Source organism: Rhipicephalus microplus, chromosome X, assembly GCF_043290135.1.
Source record: "Rhipicephalus microplus isolate Deutch F79 chromosome X, USDA_Rmic, whole genome shotgun sequence".
Classification (NCBI taxonomy): Eukaryota; Metazoa; Arthropoda; class Arachnida; order Ixodida; family Ixodidae; genus Rhipicephalus; species Rhipicephalus microplus.
Genome location: NC_134710.1, coordinates 63004430 through 63025476, shown reverse-complemented (window position 1 = coordinate 63025476; position 21047 = coordinate 63004430). Strand labels below are relative to the sequence as shown.

General features: G+C 44.4%; 2 long non-coding RNA genes across 3 annotated transcripts; both read left to right on the top strand.

The window, feature by feature from the left end:
* Nucleotides 1-832: 832 nt before the first annotated feature.
* LOC142775524 (uncharacterized) lies at nt 833-4805 on the top strand. The gene is made up of 3 exons (XR_012886783.1): nt 833-971; nt 2291-2376; nt 2741-4805. It is a non-coding gene; the product is annotated as an uncharacterized LOC142775524 (long non-coding RNA).
* A 3856-nt stretch (nt 4806-8661) lies between these two features.
* Nucleotides 8662-13895, top strand: LOC142775523 (uncharacterized). 2 transcript variants are annotated; one of them, XR_012886782.1, is made up of 3 exons: nt 8662-8802; nt 10113-10198; nt 10563-13895. It is a non-coding gene; the product is annotated as an uncharacterized LOC142775523 (long non-coding RNA). The 2 variants fall into 2 exon arrangements; XR_012886781.1 differs by lacking the exon at nt 8662-8802 and having other exon boundaries at nt 9636-10198.
* Nucleotides 13896-21047: the final 7152 nt, after the last annotated feature.

Genomic DNA, 21047 nt, shown 5'->3' with positions numbered 1-21047 from the left:
GCGCTGCTACGCTCGAAAACGTGGGTTATGACCAATTCACACGGAAAGCTGTCACTGCACTTCTGCACAACCATCGTCTATATTAACAACGTTTAACAAGAACGTGCCCTGCCTTTGCTACAGGTGCTTAGCTAGCTCATTGGGCAACCATAAGGAATTATGTGCTGATCATGTGGTCAGCAAAAAGTTTGTTATAACAACCTCGGCACGTTTCGTGGTGCGTGACAAGCCTTCTAAACATCCGCGACTGTGGATTAATTTGTTCCAGCTTCGACTACGCATTCAGTGTTTGCGGCACCTTACGCGGAATTGCCAGACACAGACAATGCGAAAAGAAATTCCTCTGGAAAAAGGTGTAGCGATGCTCTCCCGCTAATGCCACCGAGGACGAAATAATTATTGTTTCTGGCCATTCCATGGTGCACTTTGTTTTCCGCAAGTTTTGCTTCACTATTTTTTGCCCGCTACAATCGCATTCCGTCAAAATACTCAAAGAACCCGAGGCTGGTAAATAACCGGCGTCGCTGTGCGACTGGCTGGAAGGAGAGTTGCCGTTTACAAGGAGTCGATCCGCGTCGAACGGCCGTCCGCCGTATACGCCTCAGCGTTTGCCTTTCGGAGCCGTCCTGGCAGGTTTCCCGCTCCTCTCTCCCCCCCCCCCCGCTAACCCCGGCCAGCGTTGCTCCCACAACGGCGGCGTAGATAAGCGAATAGTTGCGTCACCGAACACCTGCGTCGACAGGCGCGGCGCCGCCGCCAGACTGCCTCCTCCTTCTCTCTCTCAACGTTTCTCTCTCTGTTTAATAGTCTTTCAAATGCGTTGCGTTGGTCTGGGGTCTTGGTCGCTGTGTGTGTTCTAGCGAACAGGCGCATATTCAATGGTGGTCGTGCATGACACCGTGTTCGAAGTGACGCTCGGATTAAGGAATATTCATGGAGTGGTGGACACGGACAACGTGGGCCTGTTAACGGTGAGTGTACTGTTTTCGTAGGTAGTAATCATACAGCGCTAGCTGGGCGCCTGCAGCAGTTCTGCCGAAGTAGGCTGCCAGCCATTTACAACAGCATGCGTTCTCGGGCCTGTTGCAGATGCCCGATTAAACGTTTGACTTAACGAGTTCACACTGCTATGCGCGATGTTGTGTAAGTGCCTGCATCACTCATACAGTGAGTGATGTGATCACTTAACAAGGGCGGGATTAGTTGCTGATCGCACATTGTCTCTACACTGCACAAAGTGATTGATATTGTTTTAAGATGTGCTTTGGGCTACATCGTAATAACATTTCTATTAATACTCAAATGTGCAACGTGCTTCTGTAGGTGTAAGCGTAAAAAAAGAAAGAAAAAGAAAAAACTATGTACAGAGGCGCACTGTACGAAATGGCTTTTTTTTTGCTTAAAGACAGTAAAGTTGGAAGTGCTCATATGCCGCGATGCTCCCAGCACGTGCGCCTCGGTCTTTTAAGCTATTTAGGACAAGTGTCACCAGCAACAGGGAGAGATCTAGCAGACTTCCAAAGGCGCGTTGTTGTGGCCATCGCCGTGCGTTGTTTTCCCTCGTTTCTGTTTGGTGTTTTCGTGCTTTGCCTTCATCTGCGATAACGTTCGGCGTTATAACAGAATCGAGAGAGTATACGTGACTGTAGGAGCTATGTGCGGTAGCTCTAGCATAAGCCATGGCTGCTGCAACGTAGACGGCGTCCGCGCACGTTGGTGTCGTTCGAGCGCTTCTACTTGCTTGATTGTGTTTAACTGGGTATTTAGGCACGGGTTACGTTTGTAAATCCCCATGGTTAATAATCGCTAATAGAGTGCCCCTGATTGCCATCAGAGGATGGGCTTGGTTGTCGAAATATGCCAGACGCTTTTTCTGGAAGCAAGGTTTGAAAAAAATTTTTTAAAGAAATACTTTCATACGTGCTAGGCAGTGCCTATTGCAGGCCCGCAACTCTTTAAAAACTGGACGAGCTATCACATCTTTTATCAAATTACAATGAATTAAGATGATTGAATTATAGATGACGAATTTCTGTGCTAGATTAGGTGCACAAAGCACATGTTCGCAGCCCTACGTCTAGAAAGCAGGCAAATAGGAAGCACAGCGTCAAATTTGGATAAGATTCCATTGACGGAGCGTCTTGTGAGGGTAGAAAGAACGAGAAAATTGTTCATTTTTGATGCCCTTATAGAGGCAGTCAGAATTGCACTGATTGGTGACTTGTAATAATTCCTCAGATTGTTAGAGGCGTGATTAAAGTCAGTAAATCTTTTACTTTTTTTTTTGCAGACCTCTTCGCTAGTGCCACGCCCAAGATCATTTGTTCTCATGTAAAAGAGAAAGCAGAGATGTCTTCACTGTTTGTACATGAAGAGGTGAGTTTCTCGTGCATTTTGATTAATGTTACATGTTCTGAGCGTTGTACTTTAGGAATTGTTTTTCACACTGGCTCACTACCCTATAAGGAATTTGATTCTTAGGTGAGTTCAGGCTTTCGTAAGTGCCATTTTCGAGCTGTAGTCTTACACTTCACCTCATTTCGAGAATTTGCTGTATGCTGGAAAACTCTTATCTTTATCATACGAAATTATTAGAATGTATGGGTTGTATGCTTCGAGTTCAGTGTAATGTCAATTACAAGCCATTTCGAAGGATACACACTACACATTCTTTATATATGGTGCTGCCAGAACAGCACGAACATCCTTTTAAGAGAAGTCATATTTGCTCTTATTACAGGATGAGAGGGTGCCGCTGACGTCCTGCGTAGTCTACCCCCCGGCCCCAGTCTAGAGCAAGCCTACTTCCTGAACCTCCACATGGATAACCGAAACATCTTCCGTGTTAGTAATGACGAAGAAGGAGTAACAGCACTGATGAGTTGATTTTTTTTTATTTTCAACATTGTCTACGGCCGCAAGGCCTTTAACAACCACCGTGATTGAGCGGATTTTTCTCGGCGTGAATTTGGAGTTTATCAAAGAAGTTGTTCAGGCAGTACGGCGCTGAAAATTTTAGTTTCACAATGCCTGAACAACTTTTTCTAGTGTGGTCATGGTAGATGAACAAACATTGTTATTTGTGTAAGTTATTTTGCTTAAATATAGCTGGACCATTCCATGCCAAACGTCCCAGCCACTTTGGCGACCATCTGAATTGTATTTGAAAAAAAAAGTGCTGACTTACTGCGTTGAAAACAGTGAACTGCTAGAATATTTCAGCGAGAAAAAAAGTTTTGTTCATGTGGCTGGCTTATAACTTCCTGGCATAATGCCGTCTGTGTGCTGTTTGTGGAAAATTTCGTTTTAAAACTACCGCTTATTTTTTCTAAAGCAAATTCGGTCTACCTGTTAAGTAAATGTGCTTCTGTAAGGTATTTGAAGCTCAATAGTAATAGTGCAATTTTTTAGCCACATTCGCTTCCAAGAATAAAGCCAAAATGTGTTATGTTTGCATTTTTTATTGCAATATTGCACTTTGTATGAATATCTGAGCAGTGAATATTTACTCCACAGAAGGTATATTTTGAGGAAAAAATATCTTTAGACCTCTCAAGCTGCTGAAATATACGAGAAAATATCTCGAATTTCACAAAATTGTGATTTTTGTCCGTATTGAGATGCAATTTACTCCATGTTGTGATACAATGAAAACTCATCATTATACCTAAATTGTAAGAAAATGAAATTCTTTCTGTAGTAAAAATCTTATCGCAAAAAGGACAGTAAAGAGCGCTGTCAACTGAATTTTATTGAAGGTGCTACGAGCGTTTTTATACTGAGCAGAAGACCAGGGCTCATCTGCAACAACACATGTGTGACCATGACAAAATAATTTTAACCGAGAAAAGAATACTCTTTTTCGGAAAAGATAAGTGAAGGTGTACTGATGCATTGATCCTTGGCCTTCCTGATAAAGAGTTCTAAAATCTCTCATTTTTCTGCTTGCTTTTTTTTTTCAAAAACCATGTTTTATGAAACCTAGGACTACACTTCATTCTTTACGGTGTCCGGCCATGAGACTACTATAGCCCTTCTTAACATTTAAAGCATGCTGTCTTGCTTGATCATTGCAGCATTGCCCAGTTTGTCCTATGTTTACTTTTCTACGTGTTAGCGCTATCTCATACACATTAGATTGGCATTCAGTAAACCTATTCTAGTGACGAATGACGCAAGATTGACTATTCCTGTTGCTGTAAGTACATGCACTTTTGGAAGCTTGCAAGGGGTGGAAAACAACAATGTCATATCTGCTGGCTTTTTTCCTAAAATTGTGAGACACCTTATGTACGTAGTACCCTGTGACATGCAAAGGTGATTGGTCATTCTCTTTTTCTTTTGGTCCTGTTTCCTTTAACTTTACTTTCTGCAGGAGGGTTTCGCAAACAAGTGTGATGATGCTGTTGGGGTATTGGCTGGTGCTATCAGCCCAGGAGTGCTAAGAATGTTCTGCCTTTTGATAGTGGGCATTCAAAATTAGTAGAAAGAGGAATTGATACCACATGTATTCGGCCACCCTTCAGAAGTCATGTTAGCAGAAGGGTAAGGTCAGGCTTAAAAACCAGATTAAAAGACTAAAAGATGCTGGGTATCCCAACAGAATCATCACACCCGTTTGCAAAACCCTCCTGCTGAAAGTAAAGTTAAAGAAGACAGGACCAACAAAAAACAATGACCAAAGCCTTTGCATGTTATACCACATCACGTGTCTCACAATTAAAAAAATAGCCCGCAGATATGATATTAGCGTGTTGTTTTCTACCCCTTGCAAGCTTTCAAAAGTGTGTGTACTAAACAGCAACAGGAATAGTCAATCTTGCCCCATTCGACACGAGAATAGGTTAACTTAATGCCAATTTAATGTTTGTAGAAGTATTTTTTTATCAGGTAAACCAATGATCAGTGCATCACTACACGTTCACTTATCCTTTCCGAGAGGGAGTATTCTTTGCACAGTTAAGATTATTTTTGTAGTGCTCACACGTGTCGTCCTGCATGAACACGGTTCTTGTACTCCGTATAAAAGCACTCGTAGCACATTCATTAAATTCAGTTGACAGTCGGTGCTCTTCCTAAAGTTGTCACGCTGTGACTAGCACACAACCACGATGAACCAACTCTCCCAAATTAAGCTCTTGTTACGTAACACGTAGACCGAGTTTCGTATGGAAAGAAGGAGCGGTGCTTTTAGAATAAAATTTTTCACATACAACACCTAGACGGCATTCCAGGAAGTTCAGAAGGCAGCCACGTGACCAAATATTTTTCCTCCCCTAAATATTCCAGAAGTTCACTATTTTCAATGCAGCACGAGTTTTTCGAATACATTTGAGATGGTTGCCAAAATGGCTGGGACATTTGGCATAAAGTGACCCAGTTGTGTCATTAGCCATAATTATGCATTACCTCTTGTGTTTTTTGTGTGTCCTGACTCAGTTTTGTGTTCGTTTTTAGCTTATTGTGTTTCTGATCATTGTATTGGTTTCTTAGGTATTCGCTAAAGTTATATGTGCGAAAACCCGTATATGTTTGCATGTACATCATTTCTCATAACCAATTGTTATACATCCAGGAATACAAAGCTTAAACCACTGTGATTGTATACATTTGAAAACACTATCCATATATATTTTTGTGTGCATCACTTCTTGGGAACGATTGTGTACATGAAGGCGTATATAGTGAAATCATGGTGATTGTATATATTTGAAAGAATCATAAGTATATATTTGCCTGTATTTCATTCCTATTAACCGATTGTGTACATGAAGTAGTATTAAACTGGAAACCACTGGGATTGTAGATACTTGAAAGAAATATAGGAATATATTAGCGTGTATTTCATTTGTAGTCTCTATGTACTTGAAGCAGTATACTAAACTGAAACCAGTGTAATTGTATGTTGCAAAGAATTGTCAATAAAGTGAAACTGAAAAAATATAATAAACGTTTGAGGTGTTGCATGTGTAGTGTACGTATACGTGAACGTATATCTGGTGAAAAAGTTGTGTGGCAGAAGAAAAGTTTGTTTTATTTGCCTATTAAATAAACACTATATGCAAGGGCAGCAAGGCTTCATTTTCTGTAACGCGCATTATGCATATACTGTGAAGTATATATAGATTCAGCACAAGTTCATACACGATTGTACGCGTTTATATTTTTGCCCAGACGCAATGAATGGAGCTCGACAGGTGGCGCACCATTGATAATCAGGACCACTTTCTTCAAGTAGTGTGTAATCAGTGCATGCTGATATCTATTAGTGCAGTCTAAAAGAATACTGCCACCCCTGCCATGGGCACTCAACACCCTTGTGCACCCTTCTCGCACCCTCCTCAGAGGGGGCTAAAAAAGTGATGGACATCGAAGGCACCCTTCCTTAAGGGTGTATTTATAACACCCTACAGTTTTTTTACATGTACACCCTATTTTAAGGGTGCATGGTAAAGCACCCTTTTTGGAAAGTGCTGATATAACACCCTTAGGGTGTCGTCCACGGGACAAGCTCATTTACACCCTTCTGGGTGTAAAAATTTTTACTGTGATGCACTAATCTTCACCGTGCTGGCAAGTTCTGCTGCTAGCCGGTTATTGTGACATTGAATAGAATCGGGCTGAGAACTCCCCTTTGGGAACACCACGATGAACCTTATATCGATCGGTGTGTTCGTTATTTGTCGTCATGTAAATGGTGCGGTCACTACACAGTGAAAATTTTTGCACCCAAAAGGGTGTAAAAAGGGTGCTTTTACGAGAAAGCACCCTTTGCAACACCCTTTAACACCCATAAATGGTCGATTGAAAAAAAGCACCCCTTTGTTTGGGTGCTTGCCTCAATAGCACCCTAAAATCGGCTCTAAGGGTGCTTTTTTGCCTGAGAAGGGTGTAGGTGCCGATTCATCAGATGGAATATGCAGCATAAGAAGAACACATAATTATAAGATTTGGGATTTTACGTCTCAAAAAACTCGATATGATTATGAGGGTCGTCGTAGTGGAAAGCTGCAGAGATTTTCACCATTTGGTGTTCTTTAATGAGCGCTCATATCGCACAGTGCAAAGGCTTCTACCTTTTCGCCTCCGCCTTAATTCGACTGCCACGGCCGGCATCGAACCCGCGACCTTCGGATTGGCGGCCGAGCAGCGCAGCTACTGCACGAATATGTGGACCTTGCGTTAAATGACGGCCTATTTGACTTAGAATGTGTGAAGGTGCTCTCCGAATACAGCAGAATGTCAGCAGAAGCAAATCGCGTTTCATCTATAATGGCAATTAACTGCAATCCATGTTACGAAAGCTTTCCTTAGCGTTGGTTATAAGCTACATGTTTGCTGTGGATTATATACAGGAACATAATGTTCGCCCGAGTATGGGTGTGTGTGCGTGAGCCTGCGCATGTGTTCGCGTGTAAGCGCGATTGTGTGTACACCCGTGCATGTGTGCGTGCGCGTGTATGTGCGAGTCCATGCTTGTGTTAGCGTGCCTGTGCACATGTGTACGCCCATGCATGCGTGCGTTTACGGTCGCGTGTGTGTGTTGCCGTATGTGTGTATACGTGTATGTGTGTGCGCCTGTGAATAAGTATGCGTGTGTATCAGCCCGTGCGCCCTCAAATTTCGTGTGTGTGTGCGGGGGGGGGGCACTGCTTCTTCGTGTTTAAGGTCCCACACCTGTTCAGACTGGGAGTCTGTATGGGAGGTGGCTTAAGAAATGGCGGTGGTCAACGCACTGTACACGGACTATTCAGTACATGGAAAACAGCTGCACACTTTCGTACCAAATCATTGCTTGCGAACTTGCTGTGGTAGCTGATTAGGTCCGCTGAGGCGCTTCTACGCTCGAAAACGTGGGTTATGACCAATTCACACGGAAAGCTGTCACTGCACTTCTGCACAACCATCGTTTATATTAACAACGTTTAACAAGAACGTGCCCTGCCTTTGCTACAGGTGCTTAGCTAGCTCATTGGGCAACCATATGGAATTATGTGCTGATCATGTGGTCAGCAAAAAGTTTGTTATAACAACCTCGGCACGTTTCGTGGTGCGTGACAAGCCTTGTAATAAACATCCGCGACTGTGGATTAATTTGTTCCAGCTTCGACTACGCATTCAGTGTTTGCGGCACCATACGCGGAATAGCCAGACACAGACAATGCGAAAAGAAATTCCTCTGGAAAAAGGTGTGGCGATGCTCTCCCGCTAACGCCACCGAGGACGAAATAATTGTTTCTGGCCATTCCATGGTGCACTTTGTTTTCCGCAAGTTTTGCTTCACTATTTTTTCGCCCACTGCAATCGCATTCCGTCAAAATACTCAAAGAACCCGAGGCTGGTAAATAATCTGCGTCGCCGTGCGACTGGCTGGGAGGAGAGTTGCCGGGTACAAGGAGTCATTCCGCGCCGAACGGCCGTCCGCCGTATGCGCCATAGCGTTTGCCTTTCGGCGCCGCCTTGGCGGGTTTCCCGCTCTTCCCCCCCCCCCCCCCCCCCCCGCTCACCGCGGCCAGCGGCGGCGTAGATAAGCGAAGAGTTGCGTCACCGGACACCTGCGTGGACAGCTGCGGCGCCGCCACGCCGCCGCCAGTGCCTCCTCCTTCTCTCTCTCAACGTTGCTCCCTCTGTCTCATCGTCTTTCAAATGCGTTGCGTTGGTCTGGGGTCTTGGTCGCTGTGTGTGTTCTAGCGAACAGGCGCATATTCAATGGTGGTCGTGCATGACACCGTGTTCGAAGTGACGCTCGGATTAAGGAATATTCATGGAGTAGCGGACACGGACAACGTGGGCCTGTTAACGGTGAGTGTACTGTTTTCGTAGGGAGTAATCATACAGCGCTAGCTGGGCGCCTGCAGCAGCTCTGCCGAAGTAGGCTGCCAGCCATTTACAACAGCATGAGGTCGCGGGCCTGTTGCAGATGCCCGATTAAACGTGTGACTTAACGAGTTCACACTGCTATGCGCGATGTTGTGTAAGTGCCTGCATCACTCATACAGTGAGTGATGGGATCACTTAACAAGGGCGGGATTAGTTGCTGATCGCACATTGTCTCTACACTGCACAAAGTGATTGATATTGTTTTAAGATGTGCTTTGGGCTACATCGCAATAACAGTTCTATTAATACTCAAATGTGCAATGTGCTTCTGTAGGTGTAAGCGTAAAAAAAGAAAGAAAAAGCAAAAATTATGTACAGAGGCGCACTGTACGAAATGGCTTTTTTTTTTGCTTAAAGACGGTATAGTTGGAGGTGCTGATATGCCGCGATGCTCCCAGCACGTGCGCCTCGGTCTTTTAAGCTATTTAGGACAAGTGCCACCAGCAACAAGGAAAGATCTAGCAGACTTCCAAAGGCGCGTTGTTGTGGCCATCGCCGTGCGTTGTTTTCCCTCGTTTCTGTTTGCTGTTTTCGTGCTTCGCTTTCATCTGCGATAATGTTCGGCGTTATAACAGAATCGAGAGAGTATACGTGACTGTTGGAGCTATGTGCGGTTGCTCTAGCATAAGCCATGGCTGCTGCAACGTAGTCGGCGTCCGCGCGCGTTGCCGCGTTCTTACTTGCGTGATTGTGTTTAACTGAGTATTTAGGCACGGGTTACGTTTGTAAATCCCCATGGTTAATAATCGCTAATAGAGTGCCCCTGATTGCCATCAGAGGATGGGCTTGGTTGTCGAAATATGCCAGACGCTTTTTCTGGAAGCAAGGTTTGAAAAAATTTTTTTAAAGAAATACTTTCATACGTGCTAGGCAGTGCCTATTGCAGGCCCGCAACTCTTTAAAAACTGGACGAGCTATCACATCTTTTATCAAATTACAATGAATTAAGATGATTGAATTATAGATGACGAATTTCTGTGCTAGATTAGGTGCACAAAACACATGTTCGCAGCCCTACGTCTAGAAAGCAGGCAAATAGGAAGCACAGCGTCAAATTTGGATTAGATTCCATTGACGGAGCGTCTTGTGAGGGTAGAAAGAACGAGAAAATTGTTCATTTTTGATGCCCTTATAGAGGCAGTCAGAATTGCACTGATTGGTGACTTGTAATAATTCCTCAGATTGTTAGAGGCGTGATTAAAGTCAGTAAATCTTTTACTTTTTTTTTGCAGACCTCTTCGCTAGTGCCACGCCCAAGATCATTTGTTCTCATGTAAAAGAGAAAGCAGAGATGTCTTCACTGTTTGTACATGAAGAGGTGAGTTTCTCGTGCATTTTGATTAATGTTACATGTTCTGAGCGTTGTACTTTAGGAATTGTTTTTCACACTGGCTCACTACCCTATAAGGAATTTGATTCTTAGGTGAGTTCAGGCTTTCGTAAGTGCCATTTTCGAGCTGTAGTCTTACACTTCACCTCATTTCGAGCATTTGCTGTATGCTGGAAAACTCTTATCTTTATCATACGAAATTATTAGAATGTATGGGTTGTATGCTTCGAGTTCAGTGTAATGTCAATTACAAGCCATTTCGAAGGATACACACTACACATTCTTTATATATGGTGCTGCCAGAACAGCACGAACATCCTTTTAAGAGAAGTCATATTTGCTCTTATTACAGGATGAGAGGGTGCCGCTGACGTCCTGCGTAGTCTACCCCCCGGCCCCAGTCTAGAGCAAGCCTACTTCCTGAACCTCCACATGGATAACCGAAACATCTTCCGTGTTAGTAATGACGAAGAAGGAGTAACAGCACTGATGAGTTGATTTTTTTTTATTTTCAACATTGTCTACGGCCGCAAGGCCTTTAACAACCACCGTGATTGAGCGGATTTTTCTCGGCGTGAATTTGGAGTTTATCAAAGAAGTTGTTCAGGCAGTACGGCGCTGAAAATTTTAGTTTCACAATGCCTGAACAACTTTTTCTAGTGTGGTCATGGTAGATGAACAAACATTGTTATTTGTGTAAGTTATTTTGCTTAAATATAGCTGGACCATTCCATGCCAAACGTCCCAGCCACTTTGGCGACCATCTGAATTGTATTTGAAAAAAAAAGTGCTGACTTACTGCGTTGAAAACAGTGAACTGCTAGAATATTTCAGCGAGAAAAAAAGTTTTGTTCATGTGGCTGGCTTATAACTTCCTGGCATAATGCCGTCTGTGTGCTGTTTGTGGAAAATTTCGTTTTAAAACTACCGCTTATTTTTTCTAAAGCAAATTCGGTCTACCTGTTAAGTAAATGTGCTTCTGTAAGGTATTTGAAGCTCAATAGTAATAGTGCAATTTTTTAGCCACATTCGCTTCCAAGAATAAAGCCAAAATGTGTTATGTTTGCATTTTTTATTGCAATATTGCACTTTGTATGAATATCTGAGCAGTGAATATTTACTCCACAGAAGGTATATTTTGAGGAAAAAATATCTTTAGACCTCTCAAGCTGCTGAAATATACGAGAAAATATCTCGAATTTCACAAAATTGTGATTTTTGTCCGTATTGAGATGCAATTTACTCCATGTTGTGATACAATGAAAACTCATCATTATACCTAAATTGTAAGAAAATGAAATTCTTTCTGTAGTAAAAATCTTATCGCAAAAAGGACAGTAAAGAGCGCTGTCAACTGAATTTTATTGAAGGTGCTACGAGCGTTTTTATACTGAGCAGAAGACCAGGGCTCATCTGCAACAACACATGTGTGACCATGACAAAATAATTTTAACCGAGAAAAGAATACTCTTTTTCGGAAAAGATAAGTGAAGGTGTACTGATGCATTGATCCTTGGCCTTCCTGATAAAGAGTTCTAAAATCTCTCATTTTTCTGCTTGCTTTTTTTTCAAAAACCGTGTTTTATGAAACCTAGGACTACACTTACATTCTTTACGGTGCCCGGCCATGAGACTACTACAGCCCTTCTTAACATTTAAAGCATGCTGTCTTGCTTGATCATTGAAGCATTGCCCAGTTTGTCCTATGTTTACTTTTTCACATGTTAGCGGCATCTTATACACATCAGATTGGCATTCAGTAAACCTATTCTAGTGACGAATGTTGCAAGATTGACTATTCCTGTTGCTGTAAGTACATGCACTTTTGGAAGCTTGCAAGGGGTGGAAAACAACAATGTCATATCTGCTGGCTCTTTTCCTAAAATTTTGAGACACCTTATGTACGTAGTACCGTGTGACATGCAAAGGTGATTTTCTTTTGGTCCTGTTTCCTTTAACTTTACTTTCTGCAGGAAGGTTTCGCAAACAAGTGTGATGATGCTGTTGGGGTATTGGCTGGTGCTATCAGCCCAGGAGTGCTAAGAATGTTCTGCCTTTTCATAGTGGGCATTCAAAATTAGTAGAAAGAGGAATTGATACATGTACTCAGGCCACCCTTCAGAAGTCATGTTAGCACAAGGGTGAGGTCAGGTTTGAAAACCAGATTAGAAGACTAAAAGATGCTGGGTATCCCAACAGAATCATCACACCCGTTTGAAAAACTCTCCTGCAGAAAGTAAAGTTGAAGACAGGACCAACAAAAAACAATGACCAAAACCTTTGCATGTTATACCACATCATGTGTCTCACAATTAAAAAAATAGCGAGCAGATATGATAGTAGCGTGTTGTTTTCCACCCCTTGCAAGCTTTAAAAAGTGTGTGTACTAAACAGCAACAGGAATAGTCAATCTTGCCCCATTCGTCACGAGAATAGGTTTACTTAATGCCAATTTAACGTTTGTAGAAGTATTTTTTATCAGGTAAACCAATGAGCAGTGCATCACTACACGTTCACTTATCCTTTCCGAGAGGGAGTATTCTTTTCACAGTGAAGATTATTTTGTAGTGCTCACACGTGTCGTCGCGCATGAACACGGTTCTTGTACTCCGTATAAAAGCGCTCGTAGCACATTCATTAAATTCAGTTGACAGTCTGTGCTCTTTCCTGTCCTTTCTGTCTCTTCCTAAAGTTGTCCCGCTGTGACTAGCACACAACCACGATGAACCAACTCTCCCAAATTAAGCTCTTGTTACGTAATATTAGACCGAGTTTCGTATGGAAAGAAGGAGCTGTGCTTTTAAAATAAAATTTTTCACATACAACACCTAGACGGCATTCCAGGAAGTTCAGAGGGCAGTCACGTGACCAAATATTTTTCCTCTCCTAAATATTCCAGAAGTTCACTATTTTCAATGCAGCACGAGTTTTTCGAATACATTTGAGATGGTTGCCAAAATGGCTGGGACATTTGGCATAAAGTGACCCAGCTGTGTCATTAGCCATAATTATGCATTACCTCTTTTGTTTTTTTGTGTGTTTTGACTCAGTTTTGTGTTCGTTTTTAGCTTATTGTGTTTCTGATCATTGTAATGGTTTCTTAAGTATTCGCTAAAGTTATATGTGCGAAAACCCGTATATGTTTTTGTATGTGCATCATTTCTCATAACCAATTGTTATACATCCAGGAATACAAAGCTTAATCCACTGTGATTGTATACATTTGAAAACACTATCCATATATATTTTTGTGTGCATCACTTCTTTGGAACGATTGTGTACATGAAGGCGTATATAGTGAAATCATGGGGATTGTATATATTTGAAAGAATCATAAGTATATATTTGCCTGTATTTCATTCCTATTAACCGAAAGTGTACATGAAGGAGTATTAAACTGGAAACCACTGGGATTGTAGATACTTGAAAGAATTATAGGGATATATTAGCGAGTATTTCATTTGTAGTCATTATGTACTTGAAGCAGTATACTAAACTGAAACCAGTGTAATTGTATGTTGCAAAGAATTGTCAATGAAGTGAAACTGAATAAATATAATAAACATTTGAGGTGTTGCATGTGTAGTGTACGTATACGTGAACGTTTATCTGGTGAAAAAGTTGTGTGGCAGAAGAAAAGTTTATGTTTTATTTGCCTATTAAATAAACGCAATATGCAAGGGCAGCAAGGCTTCATTTTCTGTAACGCGCATTATGCATATACTGTGAAGTATATATAGATCCAGCACAAGTTCATACACGATAGTACGCGTTTATATTTTTGCCCAGACGCAATGAATGGAGCTCGACAGGTGGCGCACCATTGATAATCAGGACCACTTTCTTCAAGTAGTGTGTAATCAGTGCATGCCGATGTCTATTAGTGCAGTCTAAAAGAATACTGGTACCCCTGCCATGGGCACTCAACACCCTTGTGCACCCTTCTCGCACCCTCCTCAGAGGGTGCTAAAAAAGTGATGGACATCGAAGGCACCCTTCCTTAAGGGTGTTTTTGTAACACCCTACAGTTTTTTTACATGTACACCCTATTCTAAGGGTGCATGAAAAAGCACCCTTTTTGGAAGGTGCTGAATTAACACCCTTAGGGTGTCGTCCACGGGACAAGCTCATTTACACCCTTCTGGGTGTAAAAATTTTTACTGTGTAAGGTAGCTAGAAATCCAAGCATACAGTCGTCCACCGATGTCGAAATCTTCCAGTGCGTCAAGGATCGCACAATGCAGCGCATTACCATAGGCACCCTTAATGTCTAGGAAGACCACCGCCACTAGTCTGCGTCGGCTTCTTTCCTCTTCAACGGTGGTGATCAAGTCGACCACACCGTCAATGGCAGATCGGCCTCTTCTGAAGCTGTTCATAAATGCAGCAAAGGAGTTGTTGCTCTCTAGAAGCCACTAAAATCTTGACAGTACCATTCTTTCCATTACTTTGCCGACGCAGCTGGGTAAGGCGATTGGTCTGTAGGAGGAATGTGCATGAGGACACGTCCACGGCTTCAGCAACGCAATAATGTGACTGCATTTCCAATTAGCTGGGACTTCTCCTGACTCCCATGAGGTGTTATAATGAGATAACAGGATATGCCGTGCTTCTGTACCAAGATGGTGGAGTGCAGCATACGTGATTACGCTAGGTCCTGGTGCCGATGATCAGCGGGAGGCAGAAATCGCAGCGTCAAGCTCATGCATTGTAAAACGCACATCAAGGCGCTCGTCGGACGATGGAGGCGCAATGGTAGTAAGAGGCTCATTAGTGGCAAGATTATCAGTGGTGTCCACGATGAGGCTACAGTAGTCATTTCAGTTTTAACTTTTCTACAGAACGCTATGTATTTTTCACAACATTATACCCCGAAGCTTCGTTATCGCGATCTTTAACAAAATGAGTTTAGGTTACCGCAGAGAAATTCGAGGCTATAAGCTGAAAATTCTGCTGGTATACCATTGGGCAAATAGATTACTTGTGCGCGGTTTTTCACAATGGTTTTTCCAAATCGGGCGCTGCGTGACAGAGCGGCCGCGTGTTTTCAGGGAAACCATAAGTTGCTCGTTTACGGAGAAGCAGATAGGGAGGTCATGCACGTAACTGCGGCAGCCATGCATGTGTGGTTGCTGATACCATGATTGCAGCATCGTGTCGCGCGCTCCTCTGCATCTCAACCAACATAATAGCGTTGATCTGAACGCACTGCGTAGTGCAGGATTTCACGCCTTGCGTGCTGTGCGTCAGCTACCGATTGGTTGCTTTTGTTAACGCCACGCCGCGCTGCCGAGTTTAATTTATAAGCATGCATGAGTAACTGTCACAAACAACTGCAATTTTAGTTTCACCCGCGTGGCCCATTGTCCAAGGAAGGGCGCCGTTGTGTTGGGAAGATGACATCCGGCGACTGGCGAAGCAGCGGCGGCGCCACCGCGTCTTCCCTCCACCTGTACCGAAAGGAGAAACAGGTGTTCGAGGAAAAAGAAATGACCTCCAGGGGGGACGGGACGTCCCGAAAGTTTTTCGACTGCTTTGAAATCAGGGGTTGGCGTGCAGCCAGCAAGAAGTGCGGTCGTCGGTGTCGCGAGTCTCGCGTAGGCGGTGAGCATGGAGTGACCCGCACAACGTATTGAGAAGGCTGCAATTCCGGGCACCCTCGTCGTCTACTAAGCTGGCGTGATCTTCAGGGACACCCCGACAACTCCCCTACGTGTACCAAGAGCTGGCCTGGTCCGTATGGAACTTTTTATTGTGTTTTTTAAAACTGTTAGTTTATTATAACCAGCTTTTCAAAAATTGTAGTTGTGTGCACTGTGTAGCATCTAGAAATTCCGAAGCGCGCGCATGATTTTTTTTCTCGTAAATTTTCTTTGTCTTTCCTGTAGTTTCATCATGTTGTTTTTTTATTAATATTCCGCGTATTTGTCCATTGTCTGTACCTCTTGTAGTGTTCTTCTATAGCATAATTTGCTTTGTTGTTCTTTTTCATCGCGTATCAGTGTTATTCCTCTCTATTATGTTATGTAATTTTGTGCCTATAGCCCTTGTTTTAATTAAATGCTTGTTTGTGTTTAAGCAAATGTCCGTGTATGCTTTATGAGTACGTCGGTCAGGCCCATACATCACCACACGTGCAACCCTGCATGGGTCGACCGACCTGCAAATAAATTTGAGATGTGCCACTTCGAGGCCTTTTAAGCGTCGCAGTCCAAAGCGTGAAGTGGAAATCTACGAGTCTGCCGCACGTCGATGTTGGATCGGCGGGGCCTCACCCGAAGTACGTGACAGTAATCGTTGAGGCCGTAGCAGTAAGCGAAAAAAGCTTGCTGAAACGAGTTGTATGCCATCGAACAACATTTTTGGGCGTCTTTTGAGCCGACTTACGTAGACTTTTGTTCAGGCACTTGTGGGTGTGCGCAGGGTTCTCCATTAGAGAGGGGGAGGAGGCACGTTTCACCACAGCGCCCTCCTCATTGGTTGAGTCTAAAAGCAAATGCAAAAAAAAATGTCCAAGCACTCCGTACAAATGATTTACCAGTGAAGGCTGGAACGCGCGGCTCCGGCGTTTTGCAATGTGTTCAACCCGATGCTGCACTGAAGTCTTTCTTAATTATTGGTTACATATTCGTGCTTCTCAATGAGGTTAGACAAATATTTGTCTTGGATTTACCACAGTGTTTATTTCGCATGCCGCACATTGTGCCTCGCATGATCGCGGTCATGGAGGAGTGAAGTGAGCGGTTAAATGCGTTTCGCAATGCATTAGCAAACTTCGTTGCCTTTTTTTTTCTATAACTTTGCAGAAATATAATCTGTTCGTTCATTCTTTAATCACAGTGGCTGTTCTCGAAGCACAAGCGCTCACAATCATCGCAACTGGAACCAAAGTGCCGCTGGAGAAACTCCCGCCGAAAGCAGGCGTTCGCCCCTGTTAAGTTTGGCCTGGAAATTCATCTGGGCAGACGCCATGGGGCGTAAGCCGGTCCACTGGAGAGGCTCTTAATCCCTTCGGCGCCCAGTCTGACAGACGCTGTCTAAGATTTGAGCTATTATCCAGACCAAACAGCAAGCAAAGGCGAGTGCCCGTCCTTCAAATGCGGACCCTTTTGTCGTCCCTTCAAGCAGAAGCGGTGACTAATGGACTCGGCGACTCATCGGGCAACGGAAAAGCTGGCGTGACCGGCGACAGAGCTGACGGCGGAGCGGCGCTTCTTTAATCCTCAGTCAAGTAGCCGACCGGCCGACTGCCTATGCCCGCCAGGCATTGTACCTGCTGGCCGGAGGAGGAGACGTCGTGTCGCCGCGACGCCACGTCAAAAGAGGGCAACAGGGACGGCGTCTTCCTGAAAGAGACCGCGACGGACACCGCAGATTGCCCCGCTAATTGGGCGAGCTGTGCGGTGGACCCTTGGAAGTATGCGGCCAGGATCGTGGGAACTCTCGACTAAAAGCACACACACGACGAGGAAGAGCCCTGCTGGCGCCACCACAGTGCAGTGTTCACGTGGACCTTGCATGCTTGCCCCCTCTCACCTGTGTGTGCGTGATTGGTGTTCGACTCGGAGAGGAGGAGCCCGACAGGGCATAAAACGACGCGGCAGAGTGCTGGACGTCGCTCTGAACTATGTAACGTTCAACCACCACGCTCGTGGTTTGTGAAACCACTAACCCTTCTTTTCTGTAAATATGTGTAAATAATGTCATAAACCATGCTCCTGTTTTTCGCATCCTCCAACGACCTGCTTCCTCCTTCGTCAACCTTTACAACTGGTTGGCAGCGGTGAGATGGACCTCGCGACATGGTGCTGTGCTGTGGTGAGTGCTTGGTCTTTGCTTTGACTTTCCAGGCTTCATTATAATTGTGTGAGTTTATTAGAAGCTGGATTGTGTTGGGATTAGGGAGATTACCTTTTGTGAGTTGTAGGGATCACCTAATTATGTGTGAGATGCAGGACCAAAGTACAACGGCAATCATGTCGTGGAAGGCAATGCTAAGAGATGAACTTTTGGTTGTGAGTAAGCATCTAGGCATTGAAATAGAGGAAGGAATGGGCAGGACAGCGATTTGGAGGCTGATCTCGCAAAAAGCCAGTGAGGACGAGATTAAAAACGCAGTAGAGATTTTTGAAAAACAGGAAATGGAGGAAAGGGATAGAAAAGAGCGTGATCGAGCACGCGCCTTGGTACTCGAACAATTGGAACAGAAAAACGAGGCAATGAGACGGAAAATTCAGTCATCCGTAACTGTAGCGCACGAGAAGTGCGATAATCAAGTGAGTGAGGTGCAGTCCAGAGCTGTAGAGAAGGCTAGCACGTGTGAAGAGCGCAGCAGGTTCGCAGATGAACCGAATGTGAGAGCTGCGGAAGATGCTGCTATAATTAGAGGGGCCGACAAAGGCTAGAGCGAGTGCAACGAGGTGCTGTGCCAGTTAACTGTAAGCGAAACAGCTAGAATAGCTGTAGACAATCTGGCACAGACCTCAACTGTGTTTGTCGCGACGGTGGATCTTGCAAATGAGGTCGAAGTAGGCAAGAACACCGGAGAAAGCTCAGGAGAAGCATCGAAGGTAGAGAATGAGAACAGTGTGATTGTAGGCAGCTCCCAGCAAGACGAGCGAGATTTCTTGCGGGAAAGCAGCTGCACTGTTTCTGAGAGCGTCGAGCTGTCCGCCGATCTAGAGTGTGGAATAAACGATTTTCTCGAAAATCATTTAGACGGCGCGGGTTTGACAGCGGACGAATACTGTGCGAGATTTGACGAGCTTGCGATGAAATCGGAAGGCATGGCGACGAGCCGCAAAAAGCGGCGCAGACGAAAGAGACATCGCAAAGCCGCGAGTGAGACAAGCAGCTCTACGCATGTTGAGAAAGGTTCGAAGCCTATTAGCGCAGCAAGCAGAACTAGGCATTTTGCGTCGGTGTCAAAGTTAATTTGTATGCGTCTGAACTACCGGACAACAAGTAAAGGAACAGCGGGTCCTTCGCAAATGAAATCAAATGGGAGGTGCCAGGTTAGTTGGGTGCGTAAGCACAAAGTTAAGACAGGTGAATCGCCCCGACATGGCAACAGTGCTAGGAAATCGAAGTGCCAAAGGAGTAGCGCGGGTGCTGCAGAGGCACCCTTGAGCTGTAAACCCATCGATGACGCGACCCGAGGCCAATTTCCTGACGGTGCAGGAAAAGTCGTTCGCAAACGTTGCCGTAAGAAAGCGAAGCGACCAAAGAATGTTAAAGATGGCCATCAGCCGGGCGAACGAGAAAAGGGTAGGCTACTGGCCAGTTCAGCGAAGAGGCCTTTGTGTCGTACAGTAAGGCACAGACAGCGAAACGGTAGGCCATGGCGCAAGTCCACGCGACGGTATGCGCGGTGGAGATTTAGAGCTTTTCACGGAAAAGAGTGTCGACGTGGTCCTAGAAGAAAGACCACAATAGCTAAATACCGCTCGGCTAGACCAAATGGGACACCGTCACTCTTTCCCTTGCATTGCTCGGGTTCCCTCCGTCGGATTGACAGGGGACGGCCGAAATCGCAAATGAGGCGTAACGCTGCCGTTCAGCTGGTAGCACGTGCACGTTGTTGCCTCGGGTGTCCTCACAATCCGGCAAGACCGCGACCACCGCGTGTGAGATTGAAGTGCGGGACAGCTGTAGTAAGCTGGAGTGTCAGACACAGGAATTTTCTTGAAAGCATGTTTGCTCAATTTTGGTTTTAAAGTGGCATTCCGGTGTCCCCTCCCCGGATAGTTTTAGATACAGTTTTTTTTCCCTTCTAGATCTTTGTTAAAAGCATTGCAAGTGTTTTTACTTGAGTTACAGAGAAATGGCCTACGGTTAGGTGTGCGATGGGTGTGCTTCCGTTTTTTGAATGAGAGTATGATGTCGTGCTAGGGCGCACAGCATAGTCCTGTGCGTTCTTTAAAAACATGGGCTGGCATGAGGCTACATTCATTTAACGACCGTCTTCGTATACGAGGCCCATTCTCTTTGTTATTTTAGTGAGTGATCACAGTTCAAGTGATCTGTTGAGCTGATGAGAGTAGCGTTCACCAAATTCTGAGGCTAGAAATACAATTTACTGGTGTATAAAAACGCAGTTAGATCTGGTATGTGAGAGAGATTTGTTGGCGTCAGAGTGACATAAAAGTAGGTAATCTCGACTACGCCTTGTAAGTTTGTAATGAGAGAATAGAAAATGCGTCCAGATACCTTTTGTAGGTTCAGGCTGCATTTGTGTGGAATTTAAGTAGTTGTCTTTTATGAAATTAGTAATGAAATTAGATGTAAGTTACAACTTAGTAGGGCGGATGGTAGGAGAAAGATAGTTTTCAAAGAGTGTAATTATGTTTATTTGGGGCCAAATTACATTTGCCTTTGTGTGCTTTTCTTTCACGGCAATATGTTACATCTTTGGTAAGCATCTCCACATCCATGATTGTTGTAACTTTGGCGGCACAAAATTGTCTCAAAATTTTAGCGTACAGGTTTCTCTTTTGTTTGTGTTTCTGGAGAAGCCTGGAGGGTTTTAAGCGGGTCCAATGTGCTTGACTTCGGCATGGTATTGTGTTGTGTGGTTCGCCTTGCTGTTGTCAATCATTGTGAGCTGGTTTGGGAGTTGGTTTCGAGTTCGCAGCTGGAGAGAGAAAAGCCAGGCCATCGTCCTCGTCACCAACCATTCTCTTCGTGCCCAGCGGTTGGGAGCGCTGGCCAGCCGAGATTTTCCGGGCGGCGGAGGAGCTGTTAAGTTTGGCCTGGAAATTCATCTGGGCAGACGCCATGGGGCGTAAGCCGGTCCACTGGAGAGGCTCTTAATCCCTTTGGCGCCCAGTCTGACAGA